The sequence below is a fragment of the Camelus ferus genome, chromosome X (genome assembly GCF_009834535.1).
Source record: "Camelus ferus isolate YT-003-E chromosome X, BCGSAC_Cfer_1.0, whole genome shotgun sequence".
In the NCBI taxonomy this organism is placed as follows: Eukaryota; Metazoa; Chordata; class Mammalia; order Artiodactyla; family Camelidae; genus Camelus; species Camelus ferus.
Window position 1 is genome coordinate 74,097,630 of NC_045732.1, and position 24,283 is coordinate 74,121,912.

The window sequence follows — 24,283 nt, forward strand, 5'->3', positions numbered from 1 at the left end:
AGGGAGGCCCAAGAGCCATCCAGGCCCTGCAAGTGGGGTTGGCTCTACTGGTCTACTGGGGTGTTGCGCGGAGGTGGTGTCTCTCTCCCCTTCGGGGCTTCTCGTGGGCAGAAGGCCGGTACATGTGCGGACAGCCAAAGGGATGCGTGTGTATCCGTGGCTCCATCTCCGCTTCGCTCTAGTCCACACTTCCTGGCGACCGGGGACCCTGTTTATGTCTGCGCACTTGGGGACCGCTACCCATACGGGTCTTCTCAGGCAGAAGCCTAGCTCTCTCAGGACACTGATTCAGAGCTCGAGGTGGCACGGGGACCCGCATGTCCCCTCTTGTTGCGTGGTTGTCTCTCTCCTGCTCTCCTCCAGCTACCTCAACGGGCCTAAGGGCTCCGGAGCAGGCCCAAGAGGGGCTAGGCCACGGGGACGGCGGGAGGAACTGACAGGGACCCGGGGAGCTGGGGTGGATTGTTCCTGCTCACCTCCAGGGGGGCTCGGGAAGTCACTCTGCCAGCGAGTGCCCTGGGGAGGTTGTGGTGGTAGGGGTCCTGGGCAGTGGGGGGCGGGGGTGGGGGAGGATGTGCGCGTATGCGTGCGGGTTTGAAGTCCACGGGACAGGTGCAGAGCTCAGTGTCTCCATCCACACAGATACAGGACCTTGGTGAGGGCCATTAGTTCAGCGGACCCTTCTGGGAAGCTCTCCACGGGAGTGTGTTCCGTACTCTACCCTCAAACCCCGGACTCGTTCGCACCTATGTACTTACGTATTTACGTACGTAAGGGTGCGCGTGTGTCGTAAGGAGGTACGTGTACCAGGGACACACGTGCACTTGCGTATGTGTGCGTATGCGTATATATTCACATAGACCGTTCCTTCTCTCGTACTTTTCCCCTGTGAGTGCGTTGGAGGTGCCACCGTGGAGGGAGATGTATTATCCCAGTCAAGGCAGAAGCCCTCACCGGTGCACCGTGGCGGCTCCTCACTTGTGCCTCCGCCTTGCGACCCCCCTCCCTGCAGTGGGAAAGATGTGGGATTGTTGTGTGCGCGCGCTCGCGGGCTTGAATGCAGGTGAAAGCAAGCCGACGCACAGAGGGCCGTGTCCATCTCGCCTGCTCTGGGACCCCACCGGGCTGACGTAGCAACGTAGGCTCTTTTGCGTTCGTTGGCTCTCAGCGTTGTAGGTCCCCTGGCCTTGGTGTGTCTGTGCAGAGTCAGGTCCTGTCCTGCTAGATCCTCTCCTTTTCTTTTGCGACCACCAGCCAGGGTAGAGTGTCCTTGTCTCAGCTGGGGCGGGGTGCGGGATGCTGGGGGGAATGGCGGGGAGCAGGGAGGAGCCTGCCTTGTTTCACCTGTCCCTTGTCTTTGGACACTAGGGCCCTCTCTTCTTTCTGCCTCCCTTCCTCCCTGTCATCGATGGAGGCGCCGCGCGCCGAGGCGTGCAGAGTCGTAGTTACCCAGGCGCCAGGTGTGCGTGGTGGCGTCACCGGGGTTTCGTTTTCCGGGCTCGGCGTCCACCCGGAGCAAAGCTGTGGGGTAGCTCTTCACTCGCACCGACTCCCCCCGGTCCCAGGACACAAGGCCTCGTCCCCGGGAAGTCAGTGCAGGGGAGCTGTGTGCGGCCAGGGATGGGAGAGCTTGGTGACTGCTTACCAGCCCGTCATAGGAGCTGCCTGTCAGTGGAGGGTCTGCCTTTCCAGTTGCGGTGGAGGGCGCGGGCTTGCCAAGTTACCCATCGCTATCCCGCCACAGTCCCTCGGGTCCAGAGCCGAGGAGGAGAGCTCTGCGGCTATAAACGCTAAGGTGATGGCTGTGGTTCCCACGGAAGACAGATTGGTGGTGGGGGGAGGTATGATCCAGGTTTGACCCGACACGGTCCTTCCTGTAAGAGCTCCTTCCGTCCGACACCCGCGCAATTTCCAAAGGACGAGTGCGGCTGATTTTTCACACCCTGCTTTCCTCGGAAGTTTTGCTGGTCCCGGGGAGCTGGTACGAATAGTCGCCGAAGACACTGTCGAGGTTGCCTGGGCCGGGGCTGCACGCGGCCCGTTGTTAACCAGCAGCGTGGCGGTCCCTCACTGAGTGAAGGGCGTTGGGCTCTCTCTCTCGTTGCAGAGGAGGCAGAGCGCGGAAGGAAAGGTGGAGAAGGGACATCATCGGGGACGTCGGTCCATCTCTAGGCGCTGGTGTTCTGGGTGAGTGAGTGCTTTCTGTTCCCTTCCTTCTCCTCTTCCAAAAGGGTTTATTTCATCATGGGAAAGAGGCAGTGATTCTGGTATGTCGGCCAGCCTCGAGGAGGAGAGACTCCCAAGGTAGGTTCCCGGCAGCGGGGGGACACTGGTGTACTAGGCCGGAGTTTTCCGCCGTGGCAGAGAAAGGCTCTCGAGGCAGGTCGTGATTGTGGAGTGGGAAGGAAGAGATGCTTGGACGAGCATGTGGATCATCCGTGTACATGCGGGCGATCGGCACGTGGAAACTGAGGTCAGTGTCCTGCAGGACCGGGGAGAGTGGAGAGGAATTGGGCCCGAGCCAGGGCCTGGGGCGTGTGCACCTGCGACCGGGACCCAGATTGGCCTCCAGCTTCTGTGAAGCTTAACTGCCAGCGACGTGATCATTCGGCCGCCCACCTCACCCACGAGAAGCCGCGGTCTCAGCCCCAAGGGGGCACAGGCGGTTGGTGACCCTTTGAGGAGATCCAGGCCTGTTAGGCCTTTGGCCTTTTGTGCTGTGAGGGCAGGAGCCCCGTATGCCTGTTCCTCCCCTCGCCTCCTGAGCACCCTTGGGCCCAGCTCGCTCCACCCTGGCACTCGCCCAGGCCGGGAAGGCCATGGGAGGGCGCTCTTGCTGGATTATTGAGAGGTTGCGCCGGCTGGACGTTTGGGAAGGGGGATGCGGACGAGACTGGGTGACCCGTGAGATTGTGTCTCGCCAGGCACGGGCCGGATGTGACTCGAACTCTGTGCCCACACTCAGTGTGTTTCCCAAGGTCTTCGGCTTGGGAACCGATTGCTAAAGATACAGCTGCAGGTCCACTGCTGGGTGCCTCGATGGGGGAGTCCTCGCTTTTTTGTGGTGAAGGCGGCTTGAGAGGACCCCTCAGAGACGAGGCCACTCAGGGTGGCGTACAAGGGTTTGAGGCGCCCGCCCGTCCCCCGTCCCCCGTCCCCCGTCCCGCCAAAGTGGCCAAGATGTTGAGGCACCTTGCTTTTCGCCTGCCAGGTTGGAGCCTGCTTGGCATTTCTTTTTTTCGTCAGCGAAGGGCGGAGGGAGAGGACTGGGGAGAGGCAGGTTGCTGTTTCTGGTGCGATGCTGCCATCAAGAGGAACAGGTCCGCCAGTCGCCAGCCTCGCGGACCCTGTGCTGTCCCTTCCTGGGGAGGAGTGGCAGGGGCGTACAGTCGGGAACAAGGGCCCGGCCCGTGCCCCGGGAAATCAAGAGCTCCGCCAGCGAAGGGGCAGGAGGTGTGACCCGAGGCCTTAGAAGCTCCAGAGACGGGCACCGGGGGAAGGCGCTCGGCCCCCGTCCCGTCCCCCCCACACACACACCCCCCCCCGGCCCCCCTCCGCCGGTGCCTGGCTTGTAGGGTAGAGGAAGTGGAGGCTCCGGGACTCTGGCGGCCGCCATGTCTGGGCGGGACTAGAGGAAGCTGCTCGGTTGGAGCCCAGGCCAGGCCAGGGGCCGCCCTGGGCTGCCCCGGGGCCGCGGGCTTTTGGCCGCGTGCGTGCCCCTTCCCCTGGGAGTAAGAGCAGGTCCGGCCTGGGCAGGCCCAGGGCCCCCGAAGCCTCTCTGGGCCGCGTTGAGCCCAGCCAGAGTTGTGCTGCCATTGGCAGCAGTGGCGGAGTCCGGCCCAGTGCCGCTTTTCTGTCCAGCTCGGGGATGACGTGGGGAGCCTGGCTACCCAGTGCCAAGGGGGCCCGAGGCCCAGCGAGGGCTCGCAGTCGGAGTCCAGAGGGGAACGGCGCTCTCAGGACCAAGGAGACACTGCAGAAGGAGCCCTTCTCCTGAGCCAAGAATTTCTGCCATTTCCCGGGGTGTCCAGGATTCTGGCACAGGCCTGTCGTGTCCTGTCCCCAGGGCTCCCGGACCCACCTCCTCGAGAGGACAGCACAGGAGAGGAGCCGGGCCGAGCGGACCCCTGGGCCATGCCTTTGCAGACTTCGGCTTTGTCCCGAAGAGGCCCCGAGCCTCACTTCAGCGATGAGAAGGAAGGGCCCTGGCTTCCATTCAGCCCTGGCTCTCCAGGTCTTGACCCTGTGGCCCTGTGCTTGCGGCCGCAGCCCAGCGGGGAAATCAAGAAGAGGTCTCAAGACGCTGCCTAAGGCCCACCTCTGTTGGACTGAGCGAAATGCGCGCCCCCCCCCCCACCTCCCCTATCACCACCCCTCATCCAGCTTGTCTCCCAAGTGCATACTCCGGGCACACGACCGTTCCTTCTAGACCCTGACTGTCCCCACGGGCCTCTTCTGGAGCAAGCCCTGCGGTGGCTCGTTCCTGCGCTTTGCCCAGCTCTTAACCTGCCTTGGGGGTCAGCAGGCTTGCGGGGCCGGGGGTGGCTGTAGCGGTGGTGCTGGTGGTTTGGTGGTAACGTACCGGGCGAGGCTTCGAACTCCAGGAACAGGTCTCCAGGCTGGACCCCTCCCTCCACACATTCCACTTGGCTTTCACCCCTCTTGGAAGGTTGCTGACACCCGCCCCCTGCCCCTTCCTTCACACTTGGGAGCCGGCCGAAACTCTGCCAACAGGCGGTCTCACGTGGGCAGAGCCCTTCCTTGGGGCCAGGGCCTGGCCTCCCTGATCTGACTGGTTCCCTGGCCCCAGGTGGTCTCAGTGTGCCCCCCTGGCTAGGGTCAGCGGCTGCCCCTGCGAACCTTGGGCCCCGTGGGAAAAATCTCCGGCGTCCCCCCCAGACAAGAGGACCCGGGTCGTCCACGACGAGGGAGGCCCCCCGAGGACCAAGGCGTCCCCTGGCTGCAGCGTGCCCGAGCCCGAGCCCGAGTCCGAGATAGAAGGCGGAAAACTTTGGCCCTCGATCCCCTCCCTGCGGACGGTGATGTCCATCTCAGCGTGCTGATGTTGGCCCAGTTGTATCCCGTCCCGAGTGGGTCTGGATACCCAGTGTGATACGGGACAGGAAGGGCCTCATGGGGTCCTGTGGGGCATGGCACCCAGACCCTCTGTGGCGGGCGCAAAAGTAAACGAAACACACCCCGAACCGGAAGTGGAGCTGGAACTCGGGATGTGCGGCCCGCCTACGTTGCGCTTCCTTGTCTGGCTCCGGGACCAGACACTAATCGGGAAATTCTCCGTCCTGTCTGCAGAATGCTGCCCCTGACAGGGTGGCCGCCTCCTCCCCCTTTCCCCTCTGTCCACGTTGCTGGACCCGGGGCCTCCGACGGGGCAGCGGCAACGGGTCCTGGGTTCCCCCGGGATCCCGCCGGCGGACCTGGGTCCCGCAAGGAGGGCAGAGTTTCGGGGGCCGGACGCCCTGGATGGGGTAGCTTCAGCTCCTGGTTCCGGAACATGGCGGCTGCCGAGGCCACGCCCCCAAGGCTGGGAAGCCCGGCCGGCCTGACAGCCAGGGGCTCCCGGGTGGGCGAGCTCGGCTCCCACCACCTCCTTTCGCTCCCGCACCTTACTCTGGCAGGTGTTCCGGAGTTGGCCGCCCCCCCCCCCCACCCCCCACCGGGAATCCTCTGAGTGAACCAAACCCACCCTTCGTCCCATCACAGGCCCTTGCCCACGGTATCCACAGGCAGGGTTTGGAGGCCGTGCTCAAAAAGCTTCCGCTTGATGGCACTGTTGCTCCAGAAATGCCAACCACCCTTGCGAGCGTGGCCTCTCCCTCCGCCCTTTGTGGATCAAAAAAGGCCCAGGGAGGCCCAAGAGCCATCCAGGCCCTGCAAGTGGGGTTGGCTCTACTGGTCTACTGGGGTGTTGCGCGGAGGTGGTGTCTCTCTCCCCTTCGGGGCTTCTCGTGGGCAGAAGGCCGGTACATGTGCGGACAGCCAAAGGGATGCGTGTGTATCCGTGGCTCCATCTCCGCTTCGCTCTAGTCCACACTTCCTGGCGACCGGGGACCCTGTTTATGTCTGCGCACTTGGGGACCGCTACCCATACGGGTCTTCTCAGGCAGAAGCCTAGCTCTCTCAGGACACTGATTCAGAGCTCGAGGTGGCACGGGGACCCGCATGTCCCCTCTTGTTGCGTGGTTGTCTCTCTCCTGCTCTCCTCCAGCTACCTCAACGGGCCTAAGGGCTCCGGAGCAGGCCCAAGAGGGGCTAGGCCACGGGGACGGCGGGAGGAACTGACAGGGACCCGGGGAGCTGGGGTGGATTGTTCCTGCTCACCTCCAGGGGGGCTCGGGAAGTCACTCTGCCAGCGAGTGCCCTGGGGAGGTTGTGGTGGTAGGGGTCCTGGGCAGTGGGGGGGGGGGGGGGGGGGGAGGATGTGCGCGTATGCGTGCGGGTTTGAAGTCCACGGGACAGGTGCAGAGCTCAGTGTCTCCATCCACACAGATACAGGACCTTGGTGAGGGCCATTAGTTCAGCGGACCCTTCTGGGAAGCTCTCCACGGGAGTGTGTTCCGTACTCTACCCTCAAACCCCGGACTCGTTCGCACCTATGTACTTACGTATTTACGTACGTAAGGGTGCGCGTGTGTCGTAAGGAGGTACGTGTACCAGGGACACACGTGCACTTGCGTATGTGTGCGTATGCGTATATATTCACATAGACCGTTCCTTCTCTCGTACTTTTCCCCTGTGAGTGCGTTGGAGGTGCCACCGTGGAGGGAGATGTATTATCCCAGTCAAGGCAGAAGCCCTCACCGGTGCACCGTGGCGGCTCCTCACTTGTGCCTCCGCCTTGCGACCCCCTCCCTGCAGTGGGAAAGATGTGGGATTGTTGTGTGCGCGCGCTCGCGGGCTTGAATGCAGGTGAAAGCAAGCCGACGCACAGAGGGCCGTGTCCATCTCGCCTGCTCTGGGACCCCACCGGGCTGACGTAGCAACGTAGGCTCTTTTGCGTTCGTTGGCTCTCAGCGTTGTAGGTCCCCTGGCCTTGGTGTGTCTGTGCAGAGTCAGGTCCTGTCCTGCTAGATCCTCTCCTTTTCTTTTGCGACCACCAGCCAGGGTAGAGTGTCCTTGTCTCAGCTGGGGCGGGGTGCGGGATGCTGGGGGGAATGGCGGGGAGCAGGGAGGAGCCTGCCTTGTTTCACCTGTCCCTTGTCTTTGGACACTAGGGCCCTCTCTTCTTTCTGCCTCCCTTCCTCCCTGTCATCGATGGAGGCGCCGCGCGCCGAGGCGTGCAGAGTCGTAGTTACCCAGGCGCCAGGTGTGCGTGGTGGCGTCACCGGGGTTTGTTTTCCGGGCTCGGCGTCCACCCGGAGCAAAGCTGTGGGGTAGCTCTTCACTCGCACCGACTCCCCCCCGGTCCCAGGACACAAGGCCTCGTCCCCGGGAAGTCAGTGCAGGGGAGCTGTGTGCGGCCAGGGATGGGAGAGCTTGGTGACTGCTTACCAGCCCGTCATAGGAGCTGCCTGTCAGTGGAGGGTCTGCCTTTCCAGTTGCGGTGGAGGGCGCGGGCTTGCCAAGTTACCCATCGCTATCCCGCCACAGTCCCTCGGGTCCAGAGCCGAGGAGGAGAGCTCTGCGGCTATAAACGCTAAGGTGATGGCTGTGGTTCCCACGGAAGACAGATTGGTGGTGGGGGGAGGTATGATCCAGGTTTGACCCGACACGGTCCTTCCTGTAAGAGCTCCTTCCGTCCGACACCCGCGCAATTTCCAAAGGACGAGTGCGGCTGATTTTTCACACCCTGCTTTCCTCGGAAGTTTTGCTGGTCCCGGGGAGCTGGTACGAATAGTCGCCGAAGACACTGTCGAGGTTGCCTGGGCCGGGGCTGCACGCGGCCCGTTGTTAACCAGCAGCGTGGCGGTCCCTCACTGAGTGAAGGGCGTTGGGCTCTCTCTCTCGTTGCAGAGGAGGCAGAGCGCGGAAGGAAAGGTGGAGAAGGGACATCATCGGGGACGTCGGTCCATCTCTAGGCGCTGGTGTTCTGGGTGAGTGAGTGCTTTCTGTTCCCTTCCTTCTCCTCTTCCAAAAGGGTTTATTTCATCATGGGAAAGAGGCAGTGATTCTGGTATGTCGGCCAGCCTCGAGGAGGAGAGACTCCCAAGGTAGGTTCCCGGCAGCGGGGGGACACTGGTGTACTAGGCCGGAGTTTTCCGCCGTGGCAGAGAAAGGCTCTCGAGGCAGGTCGTGATTGTGGAGTGGGAAGGAAGAGATGCTTGGACGAGCATGTGGATCATCCGTGTACATGCGGGCGATCGGCACGTGGAAACTGAGGTCAGTGTCCTGCAGGACCGGGGAGAGTGGAGAGGAATTGGGCCCGAGCCAGGGCCTGGGGCGTGTGCACCTGCGACCGGGACCCAGATTGGCCTCCAGCTTCTGTGAAGCTTAACTGCCAGCGACGTGATCATTCGGCCGCCCACCTCACCCACGAGAAGCCGCGGTCTCAGCCCCAAGGGGGCACAGGCGGTTGGTGACCCTTTGAGGAGATCCAGGCCTGTTAGGCCTTTGGCCTTTTGTGCTGTGAGGGCAGGAGCCCCGTATGCCTGTTCCTCCCCTCGCCTCCTGAGCACCCTTGGGCCCAGCTCGCTCCACCCTGGCACTCGCCCAGGCCGGGAAGGCCATGGGAGGGCGCTCTTGCTGGATTATTGAGAGGTTGCGCCGGCTGGACGTTTGGGAAGGGGGATGCGGACGAGACTGGGTGACCCGTGAGATTGTGTCTCGCCAGGCACGGGCCGGATGTGACTCGAACTCTGTGCCCACACTCAGTGTGTTTCCCAAGGTCTTCGGCTTGGGAACCGATTGCTAAAGATACAGCTGCAGGTCCACTGCTGGGTGCCTCGATGGGGGAGTCCTCGCTTTTTTGTGGTGAAGGCGGCTTGAGAGGACCCCTCAGAGACGAGGCCACTCAGGGTGGCGTACAAGGGTTTGAGGCGCCCGCCCGTCCCCCGTCCCCCGTCCCCCGTCCCGCCAAAGTGGCCAAGATGTTGAGGCACCTTGCTTTTCGCCTGCCAGGTTGGAGCCTGCTTGGCATTTCTTTTTTTCGTCAGCGAAGGGCGGAGGGAGAGGACTGGGGAGAGGCAGGTTGCTGTTTCTGGTGCGATGCTGCCATCAAGAGGAACAGGTCCGCCAGTCGCCAGCCTCGCGGACCCTGTGCTGTCCCTTCCTGGGGAGGAGTGGCAGGGGCGTACAGTCGGGAACAAGGGCCCGGCCCGTGCCCCGGGAAATCAAGAGCTCCGCCAGCGAAGGGGCAGGAGGTGTGACCCGAGGCCTTAGAAGCTCCAGAGACGGGCACCGGGGGAAGGCGCTCGGCCCCCGTCCCGTCCCCCCCACACACACACCCCCCCCCGGCCCCCCTCCGCCGGTGCCTGGCTTGTAGGGTAGAGGAAGTGGAGGCTCCGGGACTCTGGCGGCCGCCATGTCTGGGCGGGACTAGAGGAAGCTGCTCGGTTGGAGCCCAGGCCAGGCCAGGGGCCGCCCTGGGCTGCCCCGGGGCCGCGGGCTTTTGGCCGCGTGCGTGCCCCTTCCCCTGGGAGTAAGAGCAGGTCCGGCCTGGGCAGGCCCAGGGCCCCCGAAGCCTCTCTGGGCCGCGTTGAGCCCAGCCAGAGTTGTGCTGCCATTGGCAGCAGTGGCGGAGTCCGGCCCAGTGCCGCTTTTCTGTCCAGCTCGGGGATGACGTGGGGAGCCTGGCTACCCAGTGCCAAGGGGGCCCGAGGCCCAGCGAGGGCTCGCAGTCGGAGTCCAGAGGGGAACGGCGCTCTCAGGACCAAGGAGACACTGCAGAAGGAGCCCTTCTCCTGAGCCAAGAATTTCTGCCATTTCCCGGGGTGTCCAGGATTCTGGCACAGGCCTGTCGTGTCCTGTCCCCAGGGCTCCCGGACCCACCTCCTCGAGAGGACAGCACAGGAGAGGAGCCGGGCCGAGCGGACCCCTGGGCCATGCCTTTGCAGACTTCGGCTTTGTCCCGAAGAGGCCCCGAGCCTCACTTCAGCGATGAGAAGGAAGGGCCCTGGCTTCCATTCAGCCCTGGCTCTCCAGGTCTTGACCCTGTGGCCCTGTGCTTGCGGCCGCAGCCCAGCGGGGAAATCAAGAAGAGGTCTCAAGACGCTGCCTAAGGCCCACCTCTGTTGGACTGAGCGAAATGCGCGCCCCCCCCCCCACCTCCCCTATCACCACCCCTCATCCAGCTTGTCTCCCAAGTGCATACTCCGGGCACACGACCGTTCCTTCTAGACCCTGACTGTCCCCACGGGCCTCTTCTGGAGCAAGCCCTGCGGTGGCTCGTTCCTGCGCTTTGCCCAGCTCTTAACCTGCCTTGGGGGTCAGCAGGCTTGCGGGGCCGGGGGTGGCTGTAGCGGTGGTGCTGGTGGTTTGGTGGTAACGTACCGGGCGAGGCTTCGAACTCCAGGAACAGGTCTCCAGGCTGGACCCCTCCCTCCACACATTCCACTTGGCTTTCACCCCTCTTGGAAGGTTGCTGACACCCGCCCCCTGCCCCTTCCTTCACACTTGGGAGCCGGCCGAAACTCTGCCAACAGGCGGTCTCACGTGGGCAGAGCCCTTCCTTGGGGCCAGGGCCTGGCCTCCCTGATCTGACTGGTTCCCTGGCCCCAGGTGGTCTCAGTGTGCCCCCCTGGCTAGGGTCAGCGGCTGCCCCTGCGAACCTTGGGCCCCGTGGGAAAAATCTCCGGCGTCCCCCCCAGACAAGAGGACCCGGGTCGTCCACGACGAGGGAGGCCCCCCGAGGACCAAGGCGTCCCCTGGCTGCAGCGTGCCCGAGCCCGAGCCCGAGTCCGAGATAGAAGGCGGAAAACTTTGGCCCTCGATCCCCTCCCTGCGGACGGTGATGTCCATCTCAGCGTGCTGATGTTGGCCCAGTTGTATCCCGTCCCGAGTGGGTCTGGATACCCAGTGTGATACGGGACAGGAAGGGCCTCATGGGGTCCTGTGGGGCATGGCACCCAGACCCTCTGTGGCGGGCGCAAAAGTAAACGAAACACACCCCGAACCGGAAGTGGAGCTGGAACTCGGGATGTGCGGCCCGCCTACGTTGCGCTTCCTTGTCTGGCTCCGGGACCAGACACTAATCGGGAAATTCTCCGTCCTGTCTGCAGAATGCTGCCCCTGACAGGGTGGCCGCCTCCTCCCCCTTTCCCCTCTGTCCACGTTGCTGGACCCGGGGCCTCCGACGGGGCAGCGGCAACGGGTCCTGGGTTCCCCCGGGATCCCGCCGGCGGACCTGGGTCCCGCAAGGAGGGCAGAGTTTCGGGGGCCGGACGCCCTGGATGGGGTAGCTTCAGCTCCTGGTTCCGGAACATGGCGGCTGCCGAGGCCACGCCCCCAAGGCTGGGAAGCCCGGCCGGCCTGACAGCCAGGGGCTCCCGGGTGGGCGAGCTCGGCTCCCACCACCTCCTTTCGCTCCCGCACCTTACTCTGGCAGTGTTCCGGAGTTGGCCGCCCCCCCCCCACCCCCACCGGGAATCCTCTGAGTGAACCAAACCCACCCTTCGTCCCATCACAGGCCCTTGCCCACGGTATCCACAGGCAGGGTTTGGAGGCCGTGCTCAAAAAGCTTCCGCTTGATGGCACTGTTGCTCCAGAAATGCCAACCACCCTTGCGAGCGTGGCCTCTCCCTCCGCCCTTTGTGGATCAAAAAAGGCCCAGGGAGGCCCAAGAGCCATCCAGGCCCTGCAAGTGGGGTTGGCTCTACTGGTCTACTGGGGTGTTGCGCGGAGGTGGTGTCTCTCTCCCCTTCGGGGCTTCTCGTGGGCAGAAGGCCGGTACATGTGCGGACAGCCAAAGGGATGCGTGTGTATCCGTGGCTCCATCTCCGCTTCGCTCTAGTCCACACTTCCTGGCGACCGGGGACCCTGTTTATGTCTGCGCACTTGGGGACCGCTACCCATACGGGTCTTCTCAGGCAGAAGCCTAGCTCTCTCAGGACACTGATTCAGAGCTCGAGGTGGCACGGGGACCCGCATGTCCCCTCTTGTTGCGTGGTTGTCTCTCTCCTGCTCTCCTCCAGCTACCTCAACGGGCCTAAGGGCTCCGGAGCAGGCCCAAGAGGGGCTAGGCCACGGGGACAGCGGGAGGAACTGACAGGGACCCGGGGAGCTGGGGTGGATTGTTCCTGCTCACCTCCAGGGGGGCTCGGGAAGTCACTCTGCCAGCGAGTGCCCTGGGGAGGTTGTGGTGGTAGGGGTCCTGGGCAGTGGAGGGGGGGAGGGTGGGGGGCGGAGGCGGGGGAGGATGTGCGCGTATGCGTGCGGGTTTGAAGTCCATGGGACAGGTGCAGAGCTCAGTGTCTCCATCCACACAGATACAGGACCTTGGTGAGGGCCATTAGTTCAGCGGACCCTTCTGGGAAGCTCTCCACGGGAGTGTGTTCCGTACTCTACCCTCAAACCCCGGACTCGTTCGCACCTATGTACTTACGTATTTACGTACGTAAGGGTGCGCGTGTGTCGTAAGGAGGTACGTGTACCAGGGACACACGTGCACTTGCGTATGTGTGCGTATGCGTATGTATTCACATAGACCGTTCCTTCTCTCGTACTTTTCCCCTGTGAGTGCGTTGGAGGTGCCACCGTGGAGGGAGATGTATTATCCCAGTCAAGGCAGAAGCCCTCACCGGTGCACCGTGGCGGCTCCTCACTTGTGCCTCCGCCTTGCGACCCCCTCCCTGCAGTGGGAAAGATGTGGGATTGTTGTGTGCGCGCGCTCGCGGGCTTGAATGCAGGTGAAAGCAAGCCGACGCACAGAGGGCCGTGTCCATCTCGCCTGTTCTGGGACCCCACCGGGCTTACGTAGCAATGTAGGCTCTTGCGTTCGTTGGCTCTCAGCGTTGTAGGTCCCCTGGCCTTGGTGTGTTTGTGCAGAGTCAGGTCCTGTCCTGCTAGAATCCTCTCCTTTTCTTTTGCGACCAGCAGCCAGGGTAGAGTGCCCTTGTCTCAGCTGGGGCGGGGTGCGGGATGCTGGGGGGAATGGCGGGGAGCAGGGAGGAGCCTGCCTTGTTTCACCTGTCCCTTGTCTTTGGACACTAGGGCCCTCTCTTCTTTCTGCCTCCCTTCCTCCCTGTCATCGATGGAGGCGCCGCGCGCCGAGGCGTGCAGAGTCGTAGTTACCCAGGCGCCAGGTGTGCGTGGTGGCGTCACCGGGGTTCGTTTTCCGGGCTCGGCGTCCACCCGGAGCAAAGCTGTGGGGTAGCTCTTCACTCGCACCGACTCCCCCCCGGTCCCAGGACACAAGGCCTCGTCCCCGGGAAGTCAGTGCAGTGGAGCTGTGTGCGGCCAGGGAGGGGAGAGCTTGGTGACTGCTTACCAGCCCGTCATAGGAGCTGCCTGTCAGTGGAGGGTCTGCCTTTCCAGTTGCGGTGGAGGGCGCGGGCTTGCCAAGTTACCCATCGCTATCCCGCCACAGTCCCTCGGGTCCAGAGCCGAGGAGGAGAGCTCTGCGGCTATAAACGCTAAGGTGATGGCTGTGGTTCCCACGGAAGACAGATTGGTGGTGGGGGGAGGTATGATCCAGGTTTGACCCGACACGGTCCTTCCTGTAAGAGCTCCTTCCGTCTGACACCCGCGCAATTTGCAAAGGACGAGTGCGGCTGATTTTTCACACCCTGCTTTCCTCGGAAGTTTTGCTGGTCCCGGGGAGCTGGTACGAATAGTCGCCGAAGACACTGTCGAGGTTGCCTGGGCCGGGGCTGCACGCGGCCCGTTGTTAACCAGCAGCGTGGCGGTCCCTCACTGAGTGAAGGGCGTTGGGCTCTCTCTCTCGTTGCAGAGGAGGCAGAGCGCGGAAGGAAAGGTGGAGAAGGGACATCATCGGGGACGTCGGTCCATCTCTAGGCGCTGGTGTTCTGGGTGAGTGAGTGCTTTCTGTTCCCTTCCTTCTCCTCTTCCAAAAGGGTTTATTTCATCATGGGAAAGAGGCAGTGATTCTGGTATGTCGGCAAGCCTCGAGGAGGAGAGACTCCCAAGGTAGGTTCCCGGCAGCGGGGGGACACTGGTGTACTAGGCCGGAGTTTTCCGCCGTGGCAGAGAAAGGCTCTCGAGGCAGGTCGTGATTGTGGAGTGGGAAGGAAGAGATGCTTGGACGAGCATGTGGATCATCCGTGTACATGCGGGCGATCGGCACGTGGAAACTGAGGTCAGTGTCCTGCAGGACCGGGGAGAGTGGAGAGGAATTGGGCCCGAGCCAGGGCCTGGGGCGTGTGCACCTGCGACCGGGACCCAGATTGGCCTCCAGCTTCTGTGAAGCTTAACTGCCAGCGACGTGATCATTCGGCCGCCCACCTCACCCACGAGAAGCCGCGGTCTCAGCCCCAAGGGGGCACAGGCGGTTGGTGACCCTTTGAGGAGATCCAGGCCTGTTAGGCCTTTGGCCTTTTGTGCTGTGAGGGCAGGAGCCCCGTATGCCTGTTCCTCCCCTCGCCTCCTGAGCACCCTTGGGCCCAGCTCGCTCCACCCTGGCACTCGCCCAGGCCGGGAAGGCCATGGGAGGGCGCTCTTGCTGGATTATTGAGAGGTTGCGCCGGCTGGACGTTTGGGAAGGGGGATGCGGACGAGACTGGGTGACCCGTGAGATTGTGTCTCGCCAGGCACGGGCCGGATGTGACTCGAACTCTGTGCCCACACTCAGTGTGTTTCCCAAGGTCTTCGGCTTGGGAACCGATTGCTAAAGATACAGCTGCAGGTCCACTGCTGGGTGCCTCGATGGGGGAGTCCTCGCTTTTTTGTGGTGAAGGCGGCTTGAGAGGACCCCTCAGAGACGAGGCCACTCAGGGTGGCGTACAAGGGTTTGAGGCGCCCGCCCGTCCCCCGTCCCCCGTCCCCCGTCCCGCCAAAGTGGCCAAGATGTTGAGGCACCTTGCTTTTCGCCTGCCATTTCGTTTTTTCGTCAGCGAAGGGCGGAGGGAGAGGACTGGGGAGAGGCAGGTTGCTGTTTCTGGTGCGATGCTGCCATCAAGAGGAACAGGTCCGCCAGTCGCCAGCCTCGCGGACCCTGTGCTGTCCCTTCCTGGGGAGGAGTGGCAGGGGCGTACAGTCGGGAACAAGGGCCCGGCCCGTGCCCCGGGAAATCAAGAGCTCCGCCAGCGAAGGGGCAGGAGGTGTGACCCGAGGCCTTAGAAGCTCCAGAGGCGGGCACCGGGGGAAGGCGCTCGGCCCCCGTCCCGTCCCCCCCCCCCACACACACACCCCCCCCGGCCCCCCTCCGCCGGTGCCTGGCTTGTAGGGTAGAGGAAGTGGAGGCTCCGGGACTCTGGCGGCCGCCATGTCTGGGCGGGACTAGAGGAAGCTGCTCGGTTGGAGCCCAGGCCAGGCCAGGGGCCGCCCTGGGCTGCCCCGGGGCCGCGGGCTTTTGGCCGCGTGCGTGCCCCTTCCCCTGGGAGTAAGAGCAGGTCCGGCCTGGGCAGGCCCAGGGCCCCCGAAGCCTCTCTGGGCCGCGTTGAGCCCAGCCAGAGTTGTGCTGCCATTGGCAGCAGTGGCGGAGTCCGGCCCAGTGCCGCTTTTCTGTCCAGCTCGGGGATGACGTGGGGAGCCTGGCTACCCAGTGCCAAGGGGGCCCGAGGCCCAGCGAGGGCTCGCAGTCGGAGTCCAGAGGGGAACGGCGCTCTCAGGACCAAGGAGACACTGCAGAAGGAGCCCTTCTCCTGAGCCAAGAATTTCTGCCATTTCCCGGGTTGTCCAGGATTCTGGCACAGGCCTGTCGTGTCCTGTCCCCAGGGCTCCCGGACCCACCTCCTCGAGAGGACAGCACAGGAGAGGAGCCGGGCCGAGCGGACCCCTGGGCCATGCCTTTGCAGACTTCGGCTTTGTCCCGAAGAGGCCCCGAGCCTCACTTCAGCGATGAGAAGGAAGGGCCCTGGCTTCCATTCAGCCCTGGCTCTCCAGGTCTTGACCCTGTGGCCCTGTGCTTGCGGCCGCAGCCCAGCGGGGAAATCAAGAAGAGGTCTCAAGACGCTGCCTAAGGCCCACCTCTGTTGGACTGAGCGAAATGCGCCCCCCCTACCCCCACCTCCCCTATCACCACCCCTCATCCAGCTTGTCTCCCAAGTGCATACTCCGGGCACACGACCGTTCCTTCTAGACCCTGACTGTCCCCACGGGCCTCTTCTGGAGCAAGCCCTGCGGTGGCTCGTTCCTGCGCTTTGCCCAGCTCTTAACCTGCCTGGGGGTCAGCAGGCTTGCGGGGCCGGGGGTGGCTGTAGCGGTGGTGCTGGTGGTTTGGTGGTAACGTACCGGGCGAGGCTTCGAACTCCAGGAACAAGTCTCCAGGCTGGACCCCTCCCTCCACACATTCCACTTGGCTTTCACCCCTCTTGGAAGGTTGCTGACACCCGCCCCCTGCCCCTTCTTTCACACTTGGGAGCCGGCCGAAACTCTGCCAACAGGCGGTCTCACGTGGGCAGAGCCCTTCCTTGGGGCCAGGGCCTGGCCTCCCTGATCTGACTGGTTCCCTGGCCCCAGGTGGTCTCAGTGTGCCCCCCTGGCTAGGGTCAGCGGCTGCCCCTGCGAACCTTGGGCCCCGTGGGAAAAATCTCCGGCGTCCCCCCCAGACAAGAGGACCCGGGTCGTCCACGACGAGGGAGGCCCCCCGAGGACCAAGGCGTCCCCTGGCTGCAGCGTGCCCGTGCCCGTGCCCGTGCCCGTGCCCGAGCCCGAGTCCGAGATAGAAGGCGGAAAACTTTGGCCCTCGATCCCCTCCCTGCGGACGGTGATGTCCATCTCAGCGTGCTGATGTTGGCCCAGTTGTATCCCGTCCCGAGTGGGTCTGGATACCCAGTGTGATACGGGACAGGAAGGGCCTCATGGGGTCCTGTGGGGCATGGCACCCAGACCCTCTGTGGCGGGCGCAAAAGTAAACGAAACACACCCCGAACCGGAAGTGGAGCTGGAACTCGGGATGTGCGGCCCGCCTACGTTGCGCTTCCTTGTCTGGCTCCGGGACCAGACACTAATCGGGAAATTCTCCGTCCTGTCTGCAGAATGCTGCCCCTGACAGGGTGGCCGCCTCCTCCCCCTTTCCCCTCTGTCCACGTTGCTGGACCCGGGGCCTCCGACGGGGCAGCGGCAACGGGTCCTGGGTTCCCCCGGGATCCCGCCGGCGGACCTGGGTCCCGCAAGGAGGGCAGAGTTTCGGGGGCCGGACGCCCTGGATGGGGTAGCTTCAGCTCCTGGTTCCGGAACATGGCGGCTGCCGAGGCCACGCCCCCAAGGCTGGGAAGCCCGGCCGGCCTGACAGCCAGGGGCTCCCGGGTGGGCGAGCTCGGCTCCCACCACCTCCTTTCGCTCCCGCACCTTACTCTGGCGGTGTTCCGGAGTTGGCCGCCCCACCCCCACCCCCACCGGGAATCCTCTGAGTGAACCAAACCCACCCTTCGTCCCATCACAGGCCCTTGCCCACGGTATCCACAGGCAGGGTTTGGAGGCCGTGCTCAAAAAGCTTCCGCTTGATGGCACTGTTGCTCCAGAAATGCCAACCACCCTTGCGAGCGTGGCCTCTCCCTCCGCCCTTTGTGGATCAAAAAAGGCCCAGGGAGGCCCAAGAGCCATCCAGGCCCTGCAAGTGGGGTTGGCTCTACTGGTCTACTGGGGTGTTGCGCGGAGGTGGTGTCTCTCTCCCCTTCGGGGCTTCTCGTGGGCAGAAGGCCGGTACATGTGCGGACAGCCAAAGGGATGCGTGTGTATCCGTGGCTCCATCTCCGCTTCGCTCTAGTCCACACTTCCTGGCGACCGGGGACCCTGTTTATGTCTGCGCACTTGGGGACCGCTACCCATACGGGTCTTCTCAGGCAGAAGCCTAGCTCTCTCAGGACACTGATTCAGAGCTCGAGGTGGCACGGGGACCCGCATGTCCCCTCTTGTTGCGTGGTTGTCTCTCTCCTGCTCTCCTCCAGCTACCTCAACGGGCCTAAGGGCTCCGGAGCAGGCCCAAGAGGGGCTAGGCCACGGGGACAGCGGGAGGAACTGACAGGGACCCGGGGAGCTGGGGTGGATTGTTCCTGCTCACCTCCAGGGGGGGCTCGGGAAGTCACTCTGCCAGCGAGTGCCCTGGGGAGGTTGTGGTGGTAGGGGTCCTGGGCAGTGGAGGGGGGGAGGGTGGGGGGCGGAGGCGGGGGAGGATGTGCGCGTATGCGTGCGGGTTTGAAGTCCATGGGACAGGTGCAGAGCTCAGTGTCTCCATCCACACAGATACAGGACCTTGGTGAGGGCCATTAGTTCAGCGGACCCTTCTGGGAAGCTCTCCACGGGAGTGTGTTCCGTACTCTACCCTCAAACCCCGGACTCGTTCGCACCTATGTACTTACGTATTTACGTACGTAAGGGTGCGCGTGTGTCGTAAGGAGGTACGTGTACCAGGGACACACGTGCACTTGCGTATGTGTGCGTATGCGTATGTATTCACATAGACCGTTCCTTCTCTCGTACTTTTCCCCTGTGAGTGCGTTGGAGGTGCCACCGTGGAGGGAGATGTATTATCCCAGTCAAGGCAGAAGCCCTCACCGGTGCACCGTGGCGGCTCCTCACTTGTGCCTCCGCCTTGCGACCCCCTCCCTGCAGTGGGAAAGACGTGGGATTGTTGTGTGCGCGCGCTCGCGGGCTTGAATGCAGGTGAAAGCAAGCCGACGCACAGAGGGCCGTGTCCATCTCGCCTGTTCTGGGACCCCACCGGGCTTACGTAGCAATGTAGGCTCTTGCGTTCGTTGGCTCTCAGCGTTGTAGGTCCCCTGGCCTTGGTGTGTCTGTGCAGAGTCAGGTCCTGTCCTGCTAGAATCCTCTCCTTTTCTTTTGCGACCAGCAGCCAGGGTAGAGTGCCCTTGTCTCAGCTGGGGCGGGGTGCGGGATGCTGGGGGGAATGGCGGGGAGCAGGGAGGAGCCTGCCTTGTTTCACCTGTCCCTTGTCTTTGGACACTAGGGCCCTCTCTTCTTTCTGCCTCCCTTCCTCCCTGTCATCGATGGAGGCGCCGCGCGCCGAGGCGTGCAGAGTCGTAGTTACCCAGGCGCCAGGTGTGCGTGGTGGCGTCACCGGGGTTCGTTTTCCGGGCTCGGCGTCCACCCGGAGCAAAGCTGTGGGGTAGCTCTTCACTCGCACCGACTCCCCCCCGGTCCCAGGACACAAGGCCTCGTCCCCGGGAAGTCAGTGCAGTGGAGCTGTGTGCGGCCAGGGAGGGGAGAGCTTGGTGACTGCTTACCAGCCCGTCATAGGAGCTGCCTGTCAGTGGAGGGTCTGCCTTTCCAGTTGCGGTGGAGGGCGCGGGCTTGCCAAGTTACCCATCGCTATCCCGCCACAGTCCCTCGGGTCCAGAGCCGAGGAGGAGAGCTCTGCGGCTATAAACGCTAAGGTGATGGCTGTGGTTCCCACGGAAGACAGATTGGTGGTGGGGGGAGGTATGATCCAGGTTTGACCCGACACGGTCCTTCCTGTAAGAGCTCCTTCCGTCTGACACCCGCGCAATTTGCAAAGGACGAGTGCGGCTGATTTTTCACACCCTGCTTTCCTCGGAAGTTTTGCTGGTCCCGGGGAGCTGGTACGAATAGTCGCCGAAGACACTGTCGAGGTTGCCTGGGCCGGGGCTGCACGCGGCCCGTTGTTAACCAGCAGCGTGGCGGTCCCTCACTGAGTGAAGGGCGTTGGGCTCTCTCTCTCGTTGCAGAGGAGGCAGAGCGCGGAAGGAAAGGTGGAGAAGGGACATCATCGGGGACGTCGGTCCATCTCTAGGCGCTGGTGTTCTGGGTGAGTGAGTGCTTTCTGTTCCCTTCCTTCTCCTCTTCCAAAAGGGTTTATTTCATCATGGGAAAGAGGCAGTGATTCTGGTATGTCGGCAAGCCTCGAGGAGGAGAGACTCCCAAGGTAGGTTCCCGGCAGCGGGGGGACACTGGTGTACTAGGCCGGAGTTTTCCGCCGTGGCAGAGAAAGGCTCTCGAGGCAGGTCGTGATTGTGGAGTGGGAAGGAAGAGATGCTTGGACGAGCATGTGGATCATCCGTGTACATGCGGGCGATCGGCACGTGGAAACTGAGGTCAGTGTCCTGCAGGACCGGGGAGAGTGGAGAGGAATTGGGCCCGAGCCAGGGCCTGGGGCGTGTGCACCTGCGACCGGGACCCAGATTGGCCTCCAGCTTCTGTGAAGCTTAACTGCCAGCGACGTGATCATTCGGCCGCCCACCTCACCCACGAGAAGCCGCGGTCTCAGCCCCAAGGGGGCACAGGCGGTTGGTGACCCTTTGAGGAGATCCAGGCCTGTTAGGCCTTTGGCCTTTTGTGCTGTGAGGGCAGGAGCCCCGTATGCCTGTTCCTCCCCTCGCCTCCTGAGCACCCTTGGGCCCAGCTCGCTCCACCCTGGCACTCGCCCAGGCCGGGAAGGCCATGGGAGGGCGCTCTTGCTGGATTATTGAGAGGTTGCGCCGGCTGGACGTTTGGGAAGGGGGATGCGGACGAGACTGGGTGACCCGTGAGATTGTGTCTCGCCAGGCACGGGCCGGATGTGACTCGAACTCTGTGCCCACACTCAGTGTGTTTCCCAAGGTCTTCGGCTTGGGAACCGATTGCTAAAGATACAGCTGCAGGTCCACTGCTGGGTGCCTCGATGGGGGAGTCCTCGCTTTTTTGTGGTGAAGGCGGCTTGAGAGGACCCCTCAGAGACGAGGCCACTCAGGGTGGCGTACAAGGGTTTGAGGCGCCCGCCCGTCCCCCGTCCCCCGTCCCCCGTCCCGCCAAAGTGGCCAAGATGTTGAGGCACCTTGCTTTTCGCCTGCCATTTCGTTTTTTCGTCAGCGAAGGGCGGAGGGAGAGGACTGGGGAGAGGCAGGTTGCTGTTTCTGGTGCGATGCTGCCATCAAGAGGAACAGGTCCGCCAGTCGCCAGCCTCGCGGACCCTGTGCTGTCCCTTCCTGGGGAGGAGTGGCAGGGGCGTACAGTCGGGAACAAGGGCCCGGCCCGTGCCCCGGGAAATCAAGAGCTCCGCCAGCGAAGGGGCAGGAGGTGTGACCCGAGGCCTTAGAAGCTCCAGAGGCGGGCACCGGGGGAAGGCGCTCGGCCCCCGTCCCGTCCCCCCCCCCCCCCACACACCACCCCCCCCGGCCCCCCTCCGCCGGTGCCTGGCTTGTAGGGTAGAGGAAGTGGAGGCTCCGGGACTCTGGCGGCCGCCATGTCTGGGCGGGACTAGAGGAAGCTGCTCGGTTGGAGCCCAGGCCAGGCCAGGGGCCGCCCTGGGCTGCCCCGGGGCCGCGGGCTTTTGGCCGCGTGCGTGCCCCTTCCCCTGGGAGTAAGAGCAGGTCCGGCCTGGGCAGGCCCAGGGCCCCCGAAGCCTCTCTGGGCCGCGTTGAGCCCAGCCAGAGTTGTGCTGCCATTGGCAGCAGTGGCGGAGTCCGGCCCAGTGCCGCTTTTCTGTCCAGCTCGGGGATGACGTGGGGAGCCTGGCTACCCAGTGCCAAGGGGGCCCGAGGCCCAGCGAGGGCTCGCAGTCGGAGTCCAGAGGGGAACGGCGCTCTCAGGACCAAGGAGACACTGCAGAAGGAGCCCTTCTCCTGAGCCAAGAATTTCTGCCATTTCCCGGGTTGTCCAGGATTCTGGCACAGGCCTGTCGTGTCCTGTCCCCAGGGCTTCCCGGACCCACCTCCTCGAGAGGACAGCACAGGAGAGGAGCCGGGCCGAGCGGACCCCTGGGCCATGCCTTTGCAGACTTCGGCTTTGTCCCGAAGAGGCCCCGAGCCTCACTTCAGCGATGAGAAGGAAGGGCCCTGGCTTCCATTCAGCCCTGGCTCTCCAGGTCTTGACCCTGTGGCCCTGTGCTTGCGGCCGCAGCCCAGCGGGGAAATCAAGAAGAGGTCTCAAGACGCTGCCTAAGGCCCACCTCTGTTGGACTGAGCGAAATGCGCCCCCCCCTACCCCACCTCCCCTATCACCACCCCTCATCCAGCTTGTCTCCCAAGTGCATACTCCGGGCACACGACCGTTCCTTCTAGACCCTGACTGTCCCCACGGGCCTCTTCTGGAGCAAGCCCTGCGGTGGCTCGTTCCTGCGCTTTGCCCAGCTCTTAACCTGCCTGGGGGTCAGCAGGCTTGCGGGGCCGGGGGTGGCTGTAGCGGTGGTGCTGGTGGTTTGGTGGTAACGTACCGGGCGAGGCTTCGAACTCCAGGAACAAGTCTCCAGGCTGGACCCCTCCCTCCACACATTCCACTTGGCTTTCACCCCTCTTGGAAGGTTGCTGACACCCGCCCCCTGCCCCTTCTTTCACACTTGGGAGCCGGCCGAAACTCTGCCAACAGGCGGTCTCACGTGGGCAGAGCCCTTCCTTGGGGCCAGGGCCTGGCCTCCCTGATCTGACTGGTTCCCTGGCCCCAGGTGGTCTCAGTGTGCCCCCCTGGCTAGGGTCAGCGGCTGCCCCTGCGAACCTTGGGCCCCGTGGGAAAAATCTCCGGCGTCCCCCCCAGACAAGAGGACCCGGGTCGTCCACGACGAGGGAGGCCCCCCGAGGACCAAGGCGTCCCCTGGCTGCAGCGTGCCCGTGCCCGTGCCCGTGCCCGTGCCCGAGCCCGAGTCCGAGATAGAAGGCGGAAAACTTTGGCCCTCGATCCCCTCCCTGCGGACGGTGATGTCCATCTCAGCGTGCTGATGTTGGCCCAGTTGTATCCCGTCCCGAGTGGGTCTGGATACCCAGTGTGATACGGGACAGGAAGGGCCTCATGGGGTCCTGTGGGGCATGGCACCCAGACCCTCTGTGGCGGGCGCAAAAGTAAACGAAACACACCCCGAACCGGAAGTGGAGCTGGAACTCGGGATGTGCGGCCCGCCTACGTTGCGCTTCCTTGTCTGGCTCCGGGACCAGACACTAATCGGGAAATTCTCCGTCCTGTCTGCAGAATGCTGCCCCTGACAGGGTGGCCGCCTCCTCCCCCTTTCCCCTCTGTCCACGTTGCTGGACCCGGGGCCTCCGACGGGGCAGCGGCAACGGGTCCTGGGTTCCCCCGGGATCCCGCCGGCGGACCTGGGTCCCGCAAGGAGGGCAGAGTTTCGGGGGCCGGACGCCCTGGATGGGGTAGCTTCAGCTCCTGGTTCCGGAACATGGCGGCTGCCGAGGCCACGCCCCCAAGGCTGGGAAGCCCGGCCGGCCTGACAGCCAGGGGCTCCCGGGTGGGCGAGCTCGGCTCCCACCACCTCCTTTCGCTCCCGCACCTTACTCTGGCGGTGTTCCGGAGTTGGCCGCCCCACCCCCACCCCCACCGGGAATCCTCTGAGTGAACCAAACCCACCCTTCGTCCCATCACAGGCCCTTGCCCACGGTATCCACAGGCAGGGTTTGGAGGCCGTGCTCAAAAGCTTCCGCTTGATGGCACTGTTGCTCCAGAAATGCCAACCACCCTTGCGAGCGTGGCCTCTCCCTCCGCCCTTTGTGGATCAAAAAAGGCCCAGGGAGGCCCAAGAGCCATCCAGGCCCTGCAAGTGGGGTTGGCTCTACTGGTCTACTGGGGTGTTGCTCGGAGGTGGTGTCTCTCTCCCCTTCGGGGCTTCTCGTGGGCAGAAGGCCGGTACATGTGCGGACAGCCAAAGGGATGCGTGTGTATCCGTGGCTCCATCTCCGCTTCGCTCTAGTCCACACTTCCTGGCGACCGGGGACCCTGTTTATGTCTGCGCACTTGGGGACCGCTACCCATACGGGTCTTCTCAGGCAGAAGCCTAGCTCTCTCAGGACACTGATTCAGAGCTCGAGGTGGCACGGGGACCCGCATGTCCCCTCTTGTTGCGTGGTTGTCTCTCTCCTGCTCTCCTCCAGCTACCTCAACGGGCCTAAGGGCTCCGGAGCAGGCCCAAGAGGGGCTAGGCCACGGGGACAGCGGGAGGAACTGACAGGGACCCGGGGAGCTGGGGTGGATTGTTCCTGCTCACCTCCAGGGGGGCTCGGGAAGTCACTCTGCCAGCGAGTGCCCTGGGGAGGTTGTGGTGGTAGGGGTCCTGGGCAGTGGGGGGGGGGGGGGGGGGGAGGATGTGCGCGTATGCGTGCGGGTTTGAAGTCCATGGGACAGGTGCAGAGCTCAGTGTCTCCATCCACAACAGATACAGGACCTTGGTGAGGGCCATTAGTTCAGCGGACCCTTCTGGGAAGCTCTCCACGGGAGTGTGTTCCGTACTCTACCCTCAAACCCCGGACTCGTTCGCACCTATGTACTTACGTATTTACGTACGTAAGGGTGCGCGTGTGTCGTAAGGAGGTACGTGTAC

General features: G+C 63.7%; 1 long non-coding RNA gene across 7 annotated transcripts in view; it reads left to right on the plus strand.

Annotated features, from left to right (window-relative positions):
• Positions 1 to 24,283, plus strand: part of LOC116662247 — an 88,505-nt gene that overhangs the window by 8,799 nt on the left and 55,423 nt on the right. For 5 of the 7 annotated variants that reach the window (XR_004318276.1, XR_004318272.1, XR_004318275.1 and 2 more), the window contains exons 2-5: positions 2,108 to 2,187; positions 7,972 to 8,051; positions 13,844 to 13,923; positions 19,719 to 19,798. This is a non-coding gene — a long non-coding RNA (uncharacterized LOC116662247). Of the gene's footprint in view, positions 1 to 666; positions 798 to 2,107; positions 2,188 to 7,971; positions 8,052 to 12,380; positions 12,536 to 13,843; positions 13,924 to 19,718; positions 19,799 to 24,283 lie in introns of those variants that run through there. The other 2 variants (XR_004318273.1, XR_004318278.1) reach the window with 2 other exon arrangements.